Source organism: Triticum urartu, chromosome 5, assembly GCF_003073215.2.
Source record: "Triticum urartu cultivar G1812 chromosome 5, Tu2.1, whole genome shotgun sequence".
In the NCBI taxonomy this organism is placed as follows: domain Eukaryota; kingdom Viridiplantae; phylum Streptophyta; class Magnoliopsida; order Poales; family Poaceae; genus Triticum; species Triticum urartu.
This window is the reverse complement of record NC_053026.1, coordinates 621,723,739-621,739,699: the sequence shown is the minus strand read 5'-3', so window position 1 is coordinate 621,739,699 and position 15,961 is coordinate 621,723,739.

The window sequence follows — 15,961 nt, the reverse complement described above, 5'->3', positions numbered from 1 at the left end:
ATATAATGAATTTTTACCGATCAAAATACGTGTCGTGTACGAAAACGGAGCGGAAAGCGCACGAGGTGCCCACGAGGTAGGGGGGCGTGCCCAGTAGGGTAGGGCGTGCCCTCCACCCTCGTGGAGCCCTCGTGTCCTTCCCGGGCTGCTACTTATTTTTCTATTTTTCTAAATATTCCAAAACGGAGAAATATTGCCTTAAAACTGTTTTGGAGTCAGTTTACTTACCGTACCACATACCTATTCCTTTTCGGAGTCTGAAACGTTCCGGAAAGTGTCCCTTATGTATTCCTCCGGGGTTACGGTTTCAACAATATTGGTTTCAATATTTATGGGATTACCTGAGATATAGTGTTTGATTCTTTGACCGTTCACCACCTTCGGATTTATGCCTTTGAAGTTGTTGGTTTTTATGGCACCGGAACGTTAGACCTCCTCGATAACGTAAGGACCTTCCCATTTAGAGAGAAGTTTTCCTGCAAAAAATCTTAAACGAGAGTTGTATAGCAATACATAATCACCTACATTAAACTCACGCTTTTGTATTCTTTTGTCATGCCATCTTTTAACTTTTTCTTTAAACAACTTGGCATTTTCGTAGGCTTGGGTTCTCCATTCATCAAGTGAGCTAATATCAAATAGCCTCTTCTCACCGGCAAGTTTGAAATCATAATTGAGCTCTTTAATAGCCCAATATGCCTTGTGTTCTAGTTCGAGAGGTAAGTGACATGCTTTTCCATAAACCATTTTATATGGAGGCATACCCATAGGATTTTTATATGCAGTTCTATAGGCCCATAATGCATCATCAAGTTTCTTTGACCAATTCTTTCTAGATCTATTAACAGTCTTTTGCAAAATTAATTTGAGCTCTCTATTACTCAATTCTACTTGACCACTAGACTGTGGGTGATAAGGAGATGCAATTCTATGATTAACATCATATTTAGCAAGCATTTTACGGAAAGCACCATGAATAAAATGTGAACCACCATCAGTCATTAAATATATAGGGACTCCAAATCTTGGAAAAATAACTTCTTTAAGCATTTTAATAGAAGTGTTATGATCAGCACTACTAGTTGGAATAGCTTCTACCCACTTAGTAACGTAATCAACAGCAACTAAAATATGTGTATATCCATTAGAGGAAGGAAAGGGTCCCATATAGTCAAAGCCCCAAACATCAAATGGTTCAATAACTAGTGAATAGTTCATAGGCATTTCTTGACGTCTACTAATATTACCAATTCTTTGACATTCATCACAAGATAAGACAAACTTACGGGCATCCTTGAAGAGAGTAGGCCAATAAAAACCAGATTGCAATACCTTATGTGCAGTTCTATCTCCAGCATGGTGTCCTCCATAAGATTCGGAGTGACACTTGCGTAGGATCTGTTCCTGTTCATTCTCAGGTACACAACGTCTAATAACACCATCTACTCCTTCTTTATAAAGATGTGGATCATCCAAAAGTAATGCCTCAAATCATAGAAGAACTTTTTCTTTTGCTGGTATGTGAAACTAGGTGGTATAAACTTAGCAACAATGTAATTAGCATAATCAGCATACCATGGAGCAGTATGAGAAGCATTTATGGCATTTAATTGCTCATCCGGAAAGCTATCATCAATAGGAAGTGGGTCATCAAGCACATTTTCTAACCTAGACAAGTTGTCTGCAATGGGGTTCTCAGCTCCTTTTCTATCTATAATATGTAAATCAAATTCTTGTAGCAAGAGAATCCATCTAATAAGTCTAGGTTTAGCATCTTTCTTTTCCATGAGATATTTAATAACAGTGTGATCAGTGTGAATAGTTACTTTAGAATCAACAATATAAGGTCTGAACTTATCACAAGCAAATACAACTGCTAAGAATTCTTTTTCAGTGGTAGCTTAATTTCTTTGAGCATTGTCTAGGGCTTTACTAGCATATTGAATAACATTTAATTTCTTATCAACTCTTTGTCCTAGAACAACACCTACAGCATAATCACTAGCATCACACATAATTTCAAAGGGTAAATTCCAATCAGGTGGCTGAACAATAGGTGCAGAAATCAATGCTTTCTTAAGTATTTCAAATGCTTCTACACAATCATCATCAAAAACAAATGGTATATCTTTTTGTAATAAATTAGTCAGAGGCCGAGAAATTTTTTGGAAGTCCTTAATGAACCTCCTATAAAATCCGACATGACCAGGGAAACTTCTTATACCTTTGATGTCCTTGGGACATGGCATCTTTTCAATAGCATCAACCTTGGCTTTATCAACTTCAATACCTCTTTCAGAAACTTTATGCCCCAAGACAATACCTTCATTGACCATAAAGTGGCACTTTTCCCAATTCAAGACAAGATTAGTTTCTTCGCATCTCTGCAAAACTCGATCAAGGTTGCTTAAGCAATCATCAAAAGAAGATCCATAGACGGAAAAATCGTCCATGAAAACCTCACAAATCTTTTCACAAAAGTCAGAGAATATAGCCATCATGCATCTTTGAAAGGTAGCAGGTGCACTACATAAACCAAAAGGCATACGTCTATAAGCAAAAGTACCAAAAGGGCATGTAAAAATAGTCTTTGATTGATCTTTGGCTGACACAGGTATTTGAGAGAAACCAGAATAACCATCTAGAAAGCAAAAATGTGTATGTTTGGATAATCTTTCTAGCATTTGATCAATAAAAGGTAAGGGGTAATGATCCTTTTTAGTTGCCTTATTTAATTTGCAGAAATCAATTACCATCCTATAACCTGTAATAATTCTTTGAGGAATCAATTCATCTTTATCATTAGGAACCACAGTAATACCTCCCTTCTTAGGGACACAATGGAGAGGACTTACCCACTGACTATCAGCAACGGGATAGATTATACCTGCCTCAAGGAGCTTTAGTATTTCCTTTCTTACCACTTCTTTCATTTTAGGATTCAGCCGTCGTTGATGATCACGAACTGGTTTAGCATCTTCTTCCAAATTAATTTTATGTTGACATAGAGTGGGACTAATTCCCTTAAGATCATCAAGAGTATACCCAATAGCAGCACGGTGCTTCTTCAGAGTTTTCAATATCTCTCTTCCTCATGCTTTGAAAGGTTAGCACTAATAATAACATGATATATCTTTTTCTCATCAAGATAAGCATATTTAAGAGTATCAGGTAATGGTTTAAGCTCAAACACGGGATCACCCTTGGGTGGAGGAGGATCCCCTAGGATTTCAAAAGGTAAATTATTTTTCAGAATAGGTTCCTGTTTAAATAATACCTCATCTAATTCCCTTCTTTCATTCATAAACATATCATTTTCATGGTCTAGCAAATAATGTTCTAAAGGATCACTAGGAGATACGCCAATAGAAGCAAGACCAATAATTTCATCCTTACTACGTAATTCTTCTTCACGGTGTTGTCTACTAAATTTAGAGAAATTAAATTCATGAGTCATATCATCTAAACCGATAGTAACAACATCCCTTTTGCAATCTATGGTAGCATTAACAGTGTTCAAGAAGGGTCTACCAAATATAATGGGACAAAAGCTATCTTGTGGGGAACCAAGAACAAGAAAATCAGCAGGATATTTAGTTTTCCCACACAAGACTTCAACATCTCTAACAATTCCCATTGGTGAAATAGTATCTCTATTGGCAAGTTTAATTGTGACATCAATATCTTCTATTTCAGGAGGTGCAATCTCATGCGTAATTTCTTTGTATAAGGAATGAGGTATTGCGCTAGCACTGGCACCCATATCACATAAGCCATGATAACAATGATCTCCTATTTTAACAGAAATAACAGGCATGCCTACCACATGTCTAGGTTTATCTTTAGCACGGGGTTTAGCAATTCTAGCAGCTTCATCACAGAAATAAATAACATGCCCATCAATATTATCGGACAAGAGATCTTTAACAATAGCAATATTGGGTTCAACTTTAACTTGCTTAGGAGGTGTATATATTTTAATATTGCTTTTACGAATTACAGTTGAAGCTTTAGCATGATCCTTTATCCTAACAGGGAAAGGTGGTTTCTCAACATAAGAAGTAGGAACAATAGGATCATTATAAGTGACAATCTTTTCTTCAACTTTAATAGGTGCAGCTACTTTTACTTCTATGGGAGGATGCTATTTAAACCACTTCTCCTTGGGGAGATCAACATAAGTAGCAAAAGATTCATAGAAAGAAGCTACTATCTCAGAGTCAAGTCCATATTTAGTGCTAAATTTACAAAAAATATCGGTATCCATAAAAGATTTAACACAATCAAAACTAGGTCTTATACCTGACTCCTTACCTTTGTCGAGGTCCCAATCTTCAGAGTTGCGTTTAATTATTTCCAATAAATCCCATTTGAATTCAATAGTCTTCATCATAAAAGAGCCAGCACAAGAAGTATCAAGCATGGTGCGATTGTTATCAGAAAGCCGAGCATAGAAATTTTGAATAATCATTTTTCTCGAGAGCTCATGATTGGGGCATGAATATAACATTGATTTAAGCCTCCCCCAATCTTGAGCGATGCTTTCTCCTTTGCGAGGCCAAAAATTATATATGTAATTGCGATCACGATGAACAAGATGCATAGGATAAAACTTATGATGAAATTCCAATTTCAATCGTTTGTAATTCCAAGACCCCATATCATCACATAGCCTATACCATGTCGATGTGTCTCCCTTAAAAGATAAAGGGAAGACCTTCTTCTTAACAACATCTTCTAAAAAGGGATTAGCTAGCAGTTTTTCTATCATACCCGAAGGAATTTCAAAGCCGTCATTTTCATTTTCATTTTCAGTAGGTTGAGGAGCAACTCTTTGCTCTACTGGTCGGGGTGAAGATACCCCGAACAAGCCCCTCAGAGGATTACTTTCCATAATAACAAGTGACAGTAAATTTCAGCACACTATATAAATTTTTCCTTACCAAATTCCACCTACCAAAGGTGCTTCACTCCCCGGCAACAGCACCAGAAAAGAGTCTTGATGACCCACAAGTATAGGGGATCTATCATAGTACTTTTGATAAGTAAGAGTGTCGAACCCAACGAGGAACAGAAGGAAATGATAAGCGGTTTCCAGCAAGGTATTCTCTGCAAGTACTGAAATAAGTGGTAACAGATAGTTTTGTGATAGGATAATTTGTAACGAGCAACAAGTAACAAAAGTAAATAAAGTGCAGCAAGGTGGCCCGATCCTTTTTGTAGCAAAGGACAAGCCTGGACAAACTCTTATATAGAGAAAAGCGCTCCCGAGGACACATGGGAATATCGTCAAGCTAGGTTTCATCACGTTCATATGATTCGCGTTCGGTACTTTGATAATTTGGTATGTGGGTGGACCGGTGCTTGGGTGCTGCCCTTACTTGGACAAGCATCCCACTTATGATTAACCTCTATTGCAAGAATCCGCAACTACGACAAAAGTATTAAGGTAAACCTAACCATAGCATGAAACATATGGATCCAAATCAGCCCCTTACGAAGCAACACATAAACTAGGGTTTAAGCTTCTGTCACTCTAGCAACCCATCATCTACTTATTACTTCCCAATTCCTTCCTCTAGGCCCAAATAATGGTGAAGTGTCATGTAGTCGACGTTCACATAACACCACTAGAGGAGAGACAACATACATCTCATCAAAATATCGAACGAATACCAAATTCACATGACTACTAATAGCAAGACTTCTCCCATGTCCTCAGGAACAAAAGTAACTACTCACAAAGCATAAACATGTTCATAATCAGAGGGGTATTAATATGCATATAGGATCTGAACATATGATCTTCCACCAATTAAACCAACTAGCATCAACTACAAGGAGTAATTAACACTACTAGCAACCTACTAGCACCAATCTCGGACTTGGAGACAAGAATTGGATACAAGAGATGAACTAGGGTTTTGAGAGGAGATGGTGCTGATGAAGATGTTGATGGAGATTGCACTCTCCCGATGAGAGGAGCGTTGGTGATGACGATGGCGATGATTTCCCCCTCCGGGAGGGAAGTTTCCCTGGCAGAACAGCTCTGCCAGAGCCCTAGATTGGTTCCGCCTCGTGGCGGCGGAGTTTCGTCCGAGAAGATGGCTTCTTATTTTTTCCCATCGAAATACTTCATATAGCAGAAGATGGTCACCGGAGGGCCACCAGGGGCCCACGAGGTAGGGGGGGCGCCCAGGGGGTAGGGCGCGCCCCCCACCCTCGTGGGCAGGGTGTGGCCCCCCTAGTGAAGTTCTTGCTCTCAGTATTTTTTATATATTTGGAAAACGTCTTCCGTGGAGTTTCAGGACTTTTGGAGCTGTGCACAATAGGTCTCTAATATTTGCTCCTTTTCCAGCCCAGAATCCCAGCTGCCGGCAGTCTCCCTCTTTCTGTAAACCTTGTAAAATAAGAGAGAACAGGCATAAGTATTGTGACATAATGTGTAATAGCAGCCCATAATGCAATAAATATTGATATTAAAGCATGATGCAAAATGGACGTATCACCCATCGGCCCAGCACGCCCCTCTCCCAAAGCCCAGCCGCGGCCTCCTGCTTGGCCCAGCTCCAAGCCTGCCTGCCTCACCACCGAACCGGGCCTTAGCCCATGAGTGAGCAGCTCCTACAGCCCCTCTGCTCTGTGGTGGCCCAGCCAGTTTCGGCCCGTGGCTTATTTTTTTCCTGTTCTACGATTTTCCTAATATTCCAGAGAACGTTGTTTTACAGAAAAGACCCTAATGTTCATACATTTAATATCTCACAAACTATGCATCACATGTAAAAACTTTATATATGAAAAATGCTTAAAATTGTGTCTAGTTTCATAATATGTCACTTTCACCCATGTTTAAAATGTTTAAATTGCTGTTTGTGTAGATTTACTCTTATGCCATGCTAAAATGGTTTATTTCATAACTAAATAACCGTAGCTCCATTTTAAATAAACTTTATATGTAAATGGGGTAGAAAAATGCCTAGTTTAACATGGTGGCTTTACTTTGCATGCTTAACAACTCTAAAATATGGTTTAGGGCAGAACAGTACCAAACCTAAAAATATGCACATGAGGAGTTTCCGGACTTGTTGTTTGTTGCTACGGCCTCTTTTAAACTTGCCTAGTTAAGTAGTTTTATTATGCTTCACCTCTTGCCATGCTAACAAACATTTAATATTGTTGGGTACATAACCGGGAGAGAACTAAATAAGTCATGTGGTGTTCCGTCAATATGCAACTCGTTGCATATTGAGCTCCACTTAATTTGTAGTTTTGTTTGTGCAAATTGCCATGCCATGCCTCTTTAAACCGGACATGCATCATACTTGGTTGTGCATCATGCCATTGTTATGTGATGGTTGTTTACCTTGTTGTTTGCTTCTTTCCGGTGTTGCTTCTTCGGGTTAGTTCCGATAACATCACGTTTGTGAGGATTCGTTCGACTTCGTCTGTTTGTCTTCTCCATGGACTCGTTCTTCTTCCTTGCAGTATTTCAGGCAAGATGACCATACCCTCAAAATCACTTCTATCTTTGCTTGCTAGTTGCTCGCTCTATTGCTATGCCGCGATACCTACCACTTGCTATATCATGCCTCCCATATTGCCATGTCAAGCCTCTAACCCACCTTCCTAGCAAACCGTTGTTTGGCTATGTTGCCGCTTTTGCTCAGCCCCTCTTATAGCGTTGCTAGTTGCAGGTGAAGATGGAGTTTGTTCCTTGTTGGAACATGTTTATTGTTGGGATATCACAATATCTCTTATTTTATTAATGCATCTATATACTTGGTAAAGGGTGGAAGGCTCGGCCTTATGCCTGGTGTTTTGTTCCACTCTTGCCGCCCTAGTTTCCGTCATACCGGTGTTACGTTCCTTGATTGTGCGTTCCTTACACGGTTGGGTGTTATGGGGACCCCTTGACAGTTCGCTTTGAATAAAACTCCTCCAGCAAGGCCCAACATTGGTTTTACCATTTGCCTCACCACCACCTACTTTTCCCTTGGGAGTCGCGCTCCCGAGGGTCATCTTTATTTTAACCCCCCCCAGGCCAGTGCTTCTCTAAGTGTTGGTCCAACCTGAGCGATGTCCGGCGCCCCCTGGGCAACGAGGGTCTATGCCAACCCGATGTCTGGCTCATCCGGTGTGCCCTGAGAATGAGATATGTGCAGCTCCTATCGGGATTTGTCGGCACATTCGGGCGGCTTTGCTGGTCTTGTTTTACCATTGTCGAAATGTCTTGTAATCGGGATTCTGAGTCTGATCGGGCCGTCCTGGGAGAAACTTGTGATGGGCTAAGTTGGGACACCCCTGTGGGGTTTTGAACTTTCGAAAGTCGTGCCCGCGGTTATGGGCAGATGGGAATTTGTTAATATCCGGTTGTAGAGAACTTGACACTTAACTTAATTAAAATGCATCAACCGCATGTGTAACCGTGATGGTCTCTTTTTGGCGGTGTCCGGGAAGAGAACACGGTCTCGTGTTATGCTTGAACGTAAGTAGTTTCAGGATCACTTCTTGATCTTTGTAGCTTCTCGACCATGCTTTGCTCCTCTTCTCGCTCTCATTTGCGTAAGTTAGCCACCATATATGCTAGTGCTTGCTGCAGCTCCACCTCACTACCCCCCCTTTTCCTACCTTAAGCTTAAATAGTCTTGATCTCGCGGGTGTGAGATTGCTGAGTCCTCGTGACTCACAGATACTTCCAAATAGTTGCAGGTGCCGATGATACCAGTGCAGGTGATGCAAGCGAGCTCAAGCGGGAGCTCTATGAAGACCTTTTCGTTGTGGTGTTTCATTTCCTTTTGATCAGTAGTGGAGCCCAGTCGGGATGATCGGGGATCTAGCATTTGGGGTTGTCTTTCTTTATTTGGTTCCGTAGTCGGACTTTGATTGTATTCTGGATGATGTAATGCTATTTTTATGTATTGTGTGAAGTGGCGATTGTAAGCCAACTCTTTATCCCATTCTTATTCAGTACATGGGATGTGTAAAGATTACCCCTCTTGCGACATGCCTACCATGCGGTTATGCCTCTAAGTCATGCCCCGGCACGTGGGAGATATAACCGCATCGTGGATGTTACATCTATTTAGGGGTTGATAGGGCTCAGTTTGTGTGTCAATGTAGGGTTATATTTTTGGAAAGCTAAGTTCTATTAGGGGGTATATCAATCTGAATTGGGGGAAGAACAATTTAACTTGGACTGTCTTGAGCAATGATCTTCACTGATGTGCAGTCCATGTATTAGGGTGATCGTTGGTATGAGGGTTGGTTCTGCACATTGTAGTTCTGATCCTTGTACCACCTTTATCCTTCTATATGACAACAAGCAGTGAAGATCATCACCCATGACATACACATTGTCATGATCCTACACATTGTAGTTCAATGGCGTGTTGAGCCTAATGTTCTTCATTGCATTGCCCTTCCGACAAGTTGGTCATTGACAATGATTCTTCGGGCAGCCGTTCCAAGGGCAAGGTTGTAGTACAAGGCAACAGTTCATAGAGGAGTCAAGGGAGGCCGACAAATATCGGCCGCTTTCATAAGGACCTAAGTCCATCCCACTTCTGCAATGTGCTTAGCACCTGGGTTATATTTACTTCTAATCCATGATGCCTTCCACTGGCACATGGGCACTGTCAGGAAATCGTTCTAAGGACGAACACCAGCTGCATCTAAAGGGTCAAGCTCTGAGATGTCAATGGGAGGCATGCCATGGATCAAGGGTGGGTTTGTTTTGCCATAGGTCCTCACTGTGGATAGTTTCAAGTCCATCGTGTTCGACATTTCTGACGCGGGTGTGGTGGTCAAGTGCGTCCATCATGACCCAACTTGTCATGATCCAAGAGTTGTAATATTTGTTTGTTAGTCTGTCAGTCCTGAGCTATTATGCCTATGATTGTGTGGTTATGCATATGTTTGCTTGTCACTATTATGCCTGTCATTGTGTCGCTATGTGTATGCTTGTTAATGTAGCCATGCGTACGCTTGTTGAAAGTGGTGTGTATGACTGTGTGTATGCTTGTTGAAAGTGGTGTGCCTATGACTGTGTGTGCTTGTAACCTCACCGCTCAAAAAAGATGTAACCACATTGTATGTCTTACACGTAGCCAAACAACAGTAAGTTTTACCTGGCGAGCAAAGACTTGCCACCAAACGTCGTACGTCTGTTGTGCTCCCATGCAGCCTGGAGCTTTGTGGGCAACCAAACGCACCGCACAACATGGTTTACTGTCTATATTTACTCAGCCGGACTCAACCGAACCACACATGCAGGAGGCCCAAATTCATGTAGAGAACCAAACATGCCCCTTACGAGTTTATTCCTCCCCCACATCTAGGGTCTAGCATGTTTTTCTCTTCTTTGCTCGCGGTGTGAAGCTACGAGAGACCAAACTAATAGTTAACCGATGCGTGGACATTTACAATTACACATGTAATGGAATAATGTGTTGTTTCCTTTTTCTTTTAATGTAATAATGTGGTACAATTACACATGTAATGCAATAATGTGTTGTTTCCTTTTACTTTTAATGTAATAATGTGGTGTCTGCGTGCAGAGGATTGCAGATACCGGGTTTCGACGATGCCATTCTGTTTTGACGCCTTGTGCAAGGCGTTGTGCTGGTCGCAGGCGCAAGTGTAGGATCGAAAGTATGTCTAGAGGGGGGTGATTAGACTACTTGACCAAATAAAAATCTAGCCTTTTCCCAATTTTAGTTTTTGGCAGATTTTAGCAACTTGGCACAAACAAGTAATCAACCTACACATGAAATTCTAAGAGTATAGCAGCAGAATGTAAAACAATTGCATATGAAGGTAAAGGGAGGAGTTTGAGGGAGCAAACGCAATGTTGACACGGAGATTTTTGGCGTGGTTCCGATAGGTGGTGCTATCGTACATCCACGTTGATGGAGACTTCAACCCACGAAGGGTAACGGTTGTGCGAGTCCACGGAGGGCTCCACCCACGAAGGGTCCACGAAGAAGCAACCTTGTCTATCCCACCATGGCCGTCGCCCACGAAGGACTTGCCTCACTAGGGTAGATCTTCACGAAGTAGGCGATCTCCTTGCCCTTACAAACTCCTTGGTTCAACTCCACAATCTTGTCGGAGGCTCCCAAGTGACACCTAGCCAATCTAGGAGACACCACTCTCCAAGAAGTAACAAATGGTGTGTTGATGATGAACTCCTTGCTCTTGTGCTTCAAATGATAGTCTCCCCAACACTCAACTCTCTCTCTCATAGGATTGGATTTGGTAGAAAGAAGATTTGAGTGGAAAGCAACTTGGGGAAGGCTAGAGATCAAGATTTATGTGGTTGGAATGAAATATCTTGACCTCAACACAAGTGTAGGTGGTTCTCTCTCAGAAAATATGTATTGGAAGTGTAGGCATGTTCTGATGGCTCTGTCCCCGAATGAAGAGTGGGTGGAGGGGTATTTATAGCCTCCACACAAAATCTAACCCTTACACACAAATCACCAAACTCGGTGGGACCGAATCATGAAACTCGGTCAGACCAATTTAGTTCAAAATGTGAACGCTGGGATTCTCGGTGGGACCGACATGTCAACTCGGTGGGACGGATTTCGTTAGGGTTAGGGCATAACGTAATCTCGGTGAGACCGATTACACAAACTCGGTGAGATCGATTTTGGTAATGGACTAACAGAGAGTTGGTCAGGTAAACTCGGTGGGACCGATTCGCTCATCTCGGTTGGACCGAAGTGTTACGAAAGGGAAACAGAGAGTTTACATTGCAATCTCGGTGGGACCGATCGCTCATCTCGGTTTGACCGAAACGTTACAAAGGGAAACAGAGAGATTACAATCCCATCTCGGTGAGACCGAGATCCCTATCGGTGAGACCGAAAAGACTAGGGTTTCTGGCAGTGGCTATGTTAACTGAACTCGGTGGCACCGGATAGAAAGAATCGGTGGGGCCGAGTTGTATATTTGGTGTGGGACATATGTGGATATGAGAAAGTAGTGGAGGGTTTTGGATCATATCACTAAGCATTTTGAGCAAGCACCTCATTAAGCAACACCTCATCCCTTCTTAATAGTATTGGCTTTTCCTATAGACTCAATGTGATCTTGGATCACTAAAATAGAAAATGTAGAGTCTTGTGCTTTGAGCTTGAGCCAATCTTTTATCCTTAGCGTTTTGAAGGGTCCACTTTCTAATCCATGCCATGCCAACCATTGAGCTTTCCTGAAATATTCATCTTGGAATAGCATTAGCTCAATGAGCTATATGTTGTTAGGAATTACCAAAACCACCCAGGGATAGTTGCACTTTCAGTCTCCCCCTTTTTGGTAATTGATGATAACATATAGATCAAAGCTTCGACAAATGATAAATAAGATTGAAAAACATCGTCGCTTTGAGAAGTATGTGATAAGCAAGAGCTCCCCCTAAATTTGTGCATTATTTAAAATTTGCTTTTGAATGCAAATGCACAATCGATTAGGATCATGGGTTACTCTTCCATGTCACATGCATCTTGGTGGAGCGCTCAAAATGATAGAGATTAAAAGCATGCACTCATCACCAAGCAAGTGAATGATCATATAAGAGATATAAAAGATAGCATCATTCAACCAAACATTAAGGGTAGCATATGATCAAACACATGATCAACAAGTATCTCACAAGGACATAAAGTATCTCACACAAGCACTCAATAAAGAAGTAACCAAAATAGCAAGAGAGATAAAAAACAACACTCTCTCTCGAAGCCTATGATCTATACATTTTTCTTCCCCTTTGACAACAAGTTACCAAAAAGTTCAAAAATGCATAGTGCTAAACGACTCTCAGGCTTGATCTTCGGGAGGTGGTGTAGAGAGAAATCCAAGGACGAAGGCTTCCGATGAAGTAGTTGGAGCTGATGGAGTGGGTGCTGGAGGTGGCACTAGAGCTATGGCTGCTGGTGCTGACACTGAAGCTCGAGTATCTATCACAGGCACTGTAGCAGACCTTGGACCTTGTGGCACTCGCTTGAAAGCATCAGTAGTAGACTTGCCCTTCCTCTCCTCTGCTTCCTCCTGTAGCTGCTCAACTACAGTTTGGATCTCAGTTACCTTGACATCCAGATCATAGAACTTCTGCTCAACAATCCTCTCCAAACTCTCTTGGTTCTTAGTCAGGGTGGCCAAGCCCTTCTCAATCCTCAGGGTGGATTGGATCGGATATCCAAGTTGATCTTGTTTGTATTTCAAGAACACTTGAGATGCCTCTTCAACAGTTGGCATTTTGCAGCTTTCTCTGCCTTTGCCTTCTCTCTCTTCTCATGTGCTTGAGCTGAAGATGGTTCATTTTCATCCATCACCACAGTGTTGTCTTCAAATTCAGGATAGATGGACAGGTGTTCCTTGTCCAAAAGATATGTGCCGGTGCCCATCTTTGAGTTAATGAGCTCCTAAATGTGTGGAGCATACCCACAACTCCTCTTCTGATCAGCAGCAGTCATCTTGATTGTCTCAACAATCAGGCTCATGACCTTGAACTTCTGTGGGACATCAAATATGTGTAGCACGTTTATAGCATGTCCTCTGATCATCTTGTGATCACCTGACTTGGGTAGTAGTGTGTGCCTTAATATCCAGTTTATGGTAGGCATACCAGACAACAGGTAGTGGACAGGTCCAAACTTGTGTGTATCCAAGGCAGCATCTGGGATCTCCTTGTACACGTTGGCCATAGTGTTGTGGTCTTTCTTCTTCTCTGCATAAACATCCAAGTCATCCTCATGTTCCTCAGGAGCATTTATAAGCTTGGCCCACTCATCAACCGTGGATTGGTACCTAGTACCCTCACACATACATACAATCTTCCCATCTGGATAGAAATGGGCAGTGGAGTAGAACTGCATGATCAGCTCATCATTCCAATTGGTGAGCTTTTGTGCAACGAATTCATCAACTCCACATGCCTTAAAACTGTTATACACTCCAGGATAGTGATCTTCATTCTTCTGGATGTACTCCCAGTCTACCCATTTCATGTCACACACAATGGGCTTATTGTCAAGCAACACTGTCTCATAGAAGTCCTGATGTTCCTTAGTGTGAAACCTGTAGTCCACGGCAGTTCTTCTCCTGATAGCATATGGATCAGACTCTCTCCATATTCTCAATCCTGCATCCTTCCTGGTTTTCATGTTTTCTGCAACTGGATGTGCATCATTGTGGTCAGGGATCTTGGGTTTCAGATTCCTTAGCACTTGAGTTCCATCTTCTTCGGCAGCTTCAGGCACTGGGGCCTTAATCTTTTCCTCAGCAGAAATGTTTCTAGTGCTTCTCTTGGGCTTCTGAGCTGGAGCAGCTGCCTTGGAAGCAGCTTTGGGCTTAGATGGAGCAGCCCCTGATCTGATTGCATCTCCCATGAGCTTTTGAGCTTTGGGTGTTGGTGCAGCATCCTCTTCATCATCGTCTCTCATAATTGATGATCTGCCAAGCACTCTGGCAGTGGTCTTCTTGACCCTTCCCTTCCTTTTCCTGCCTTCTCCAACTACCTCTTCAGAAGGCTTGGAGGCTTCAGCAGTGGATGCTTTGGCCTTAGACATGGGGACTCTCTTTGCTGGTGCCTTCTTATGCATCCCTGGCTTGACTGTAGCAGCTGAGCCGTACTCCTTTTTCAGCACCTTTTTCTTGGAGCTGACTTCTTCCTCAACAGCCGCATAATCCTCATCCTCTGAATTTGAGGTCTTCTTCTTTCTTGTTCTGGTGGCTGCCTTTGGCAAGTTACTTGGTGTGCTCCTACTGCCATCTTCAGATGAACTGGAGGGACTAGTGCCCTCACTCAGTTGAACCTGCTCCTCAGAATTGTTCTGGCTATCACTTTGGTCAGACATCATGCAGGCAAACTATCAGCAGACCCTGTGAATGGATTATAGATGAGGTAGAGTAGATGAGCATCACAAAGTACATGAGTTTTGCAAAAATAATTGACTCAAAAACTTAGTTTTAGTTCTTCATAGAAAGCATTTCGGATCTACCGATTTGTAAACTCGGTGATACCGATGCAGTTTTTGGAACCTAAACTAGTGAACTCGGTCAGACCGAGTCACAGTTCGGTGGCACCGAGACTGCTAGGGTTTCACAGAGAATTGAACTCAGTCACACCGATTTGCAATTTTCGGTCAGACCGAAAACGCGTGTGCTCTGGCCTAAGCCAAAATCGGTGAGACCGATTTCTACAACTCGGTCGGTCCGAGATGAATTCGGCGGAGACCTAACCCTAAATTTTTCAAATCAAAACTAGTCTACGGGATGTTTTCGCTGGACAGGATGATTTCATTCGTGGCAAGAATCATGGTAAAGCAATGTGCTAAGAATCGGAGTTAAGGATTAGCACAATGATCAAGTTCGTACCCTAGTTCGACAACGAACTTGCTACGGCGGCAACGGCGGTGAAGATTTCCGTTGACGGCGGCGGAGACCAGCGGCGGTAGGTCGCTGGCGACGAGAAGACGATCCGGAGACCCGAGGAGGCAGAGTAGGTTATGCGCGGGCGAGGAGGTTCGGAAATTTTTTCAAATTTTGGCCCGTCCATATATATAAACTGACCCTGTCGGTGTGACCGAGTGGGACGACTCGGTGGCAAGAATGCAACTATCCCTGGGTGGTTTTGGTAATTCCTAACAACATATAGCTCATTGAGCTAATACTATTCCAAGATGAATATTTCAGGAAAGCTCAATGGTTGGCATGGCATGAATTAGAGAGTGGACCCTTCAAAATGCTAAGGATAAAAGATTGGCTCAAACTCAAAGCACAAGACTCTACATTTTCTATTTTAGTGATCCAAGATCACATTGAGTCTATAGGAAAAGCCAATACTATTAAGAAGGGATGAGGTGTTGCTTAATGAGGTGCTTGCTCAAAATGCTTAGTGATATGCTCCAAAACCCTCCACTACTTTCTCATATCCACATATGTCCCACACCAAATATCC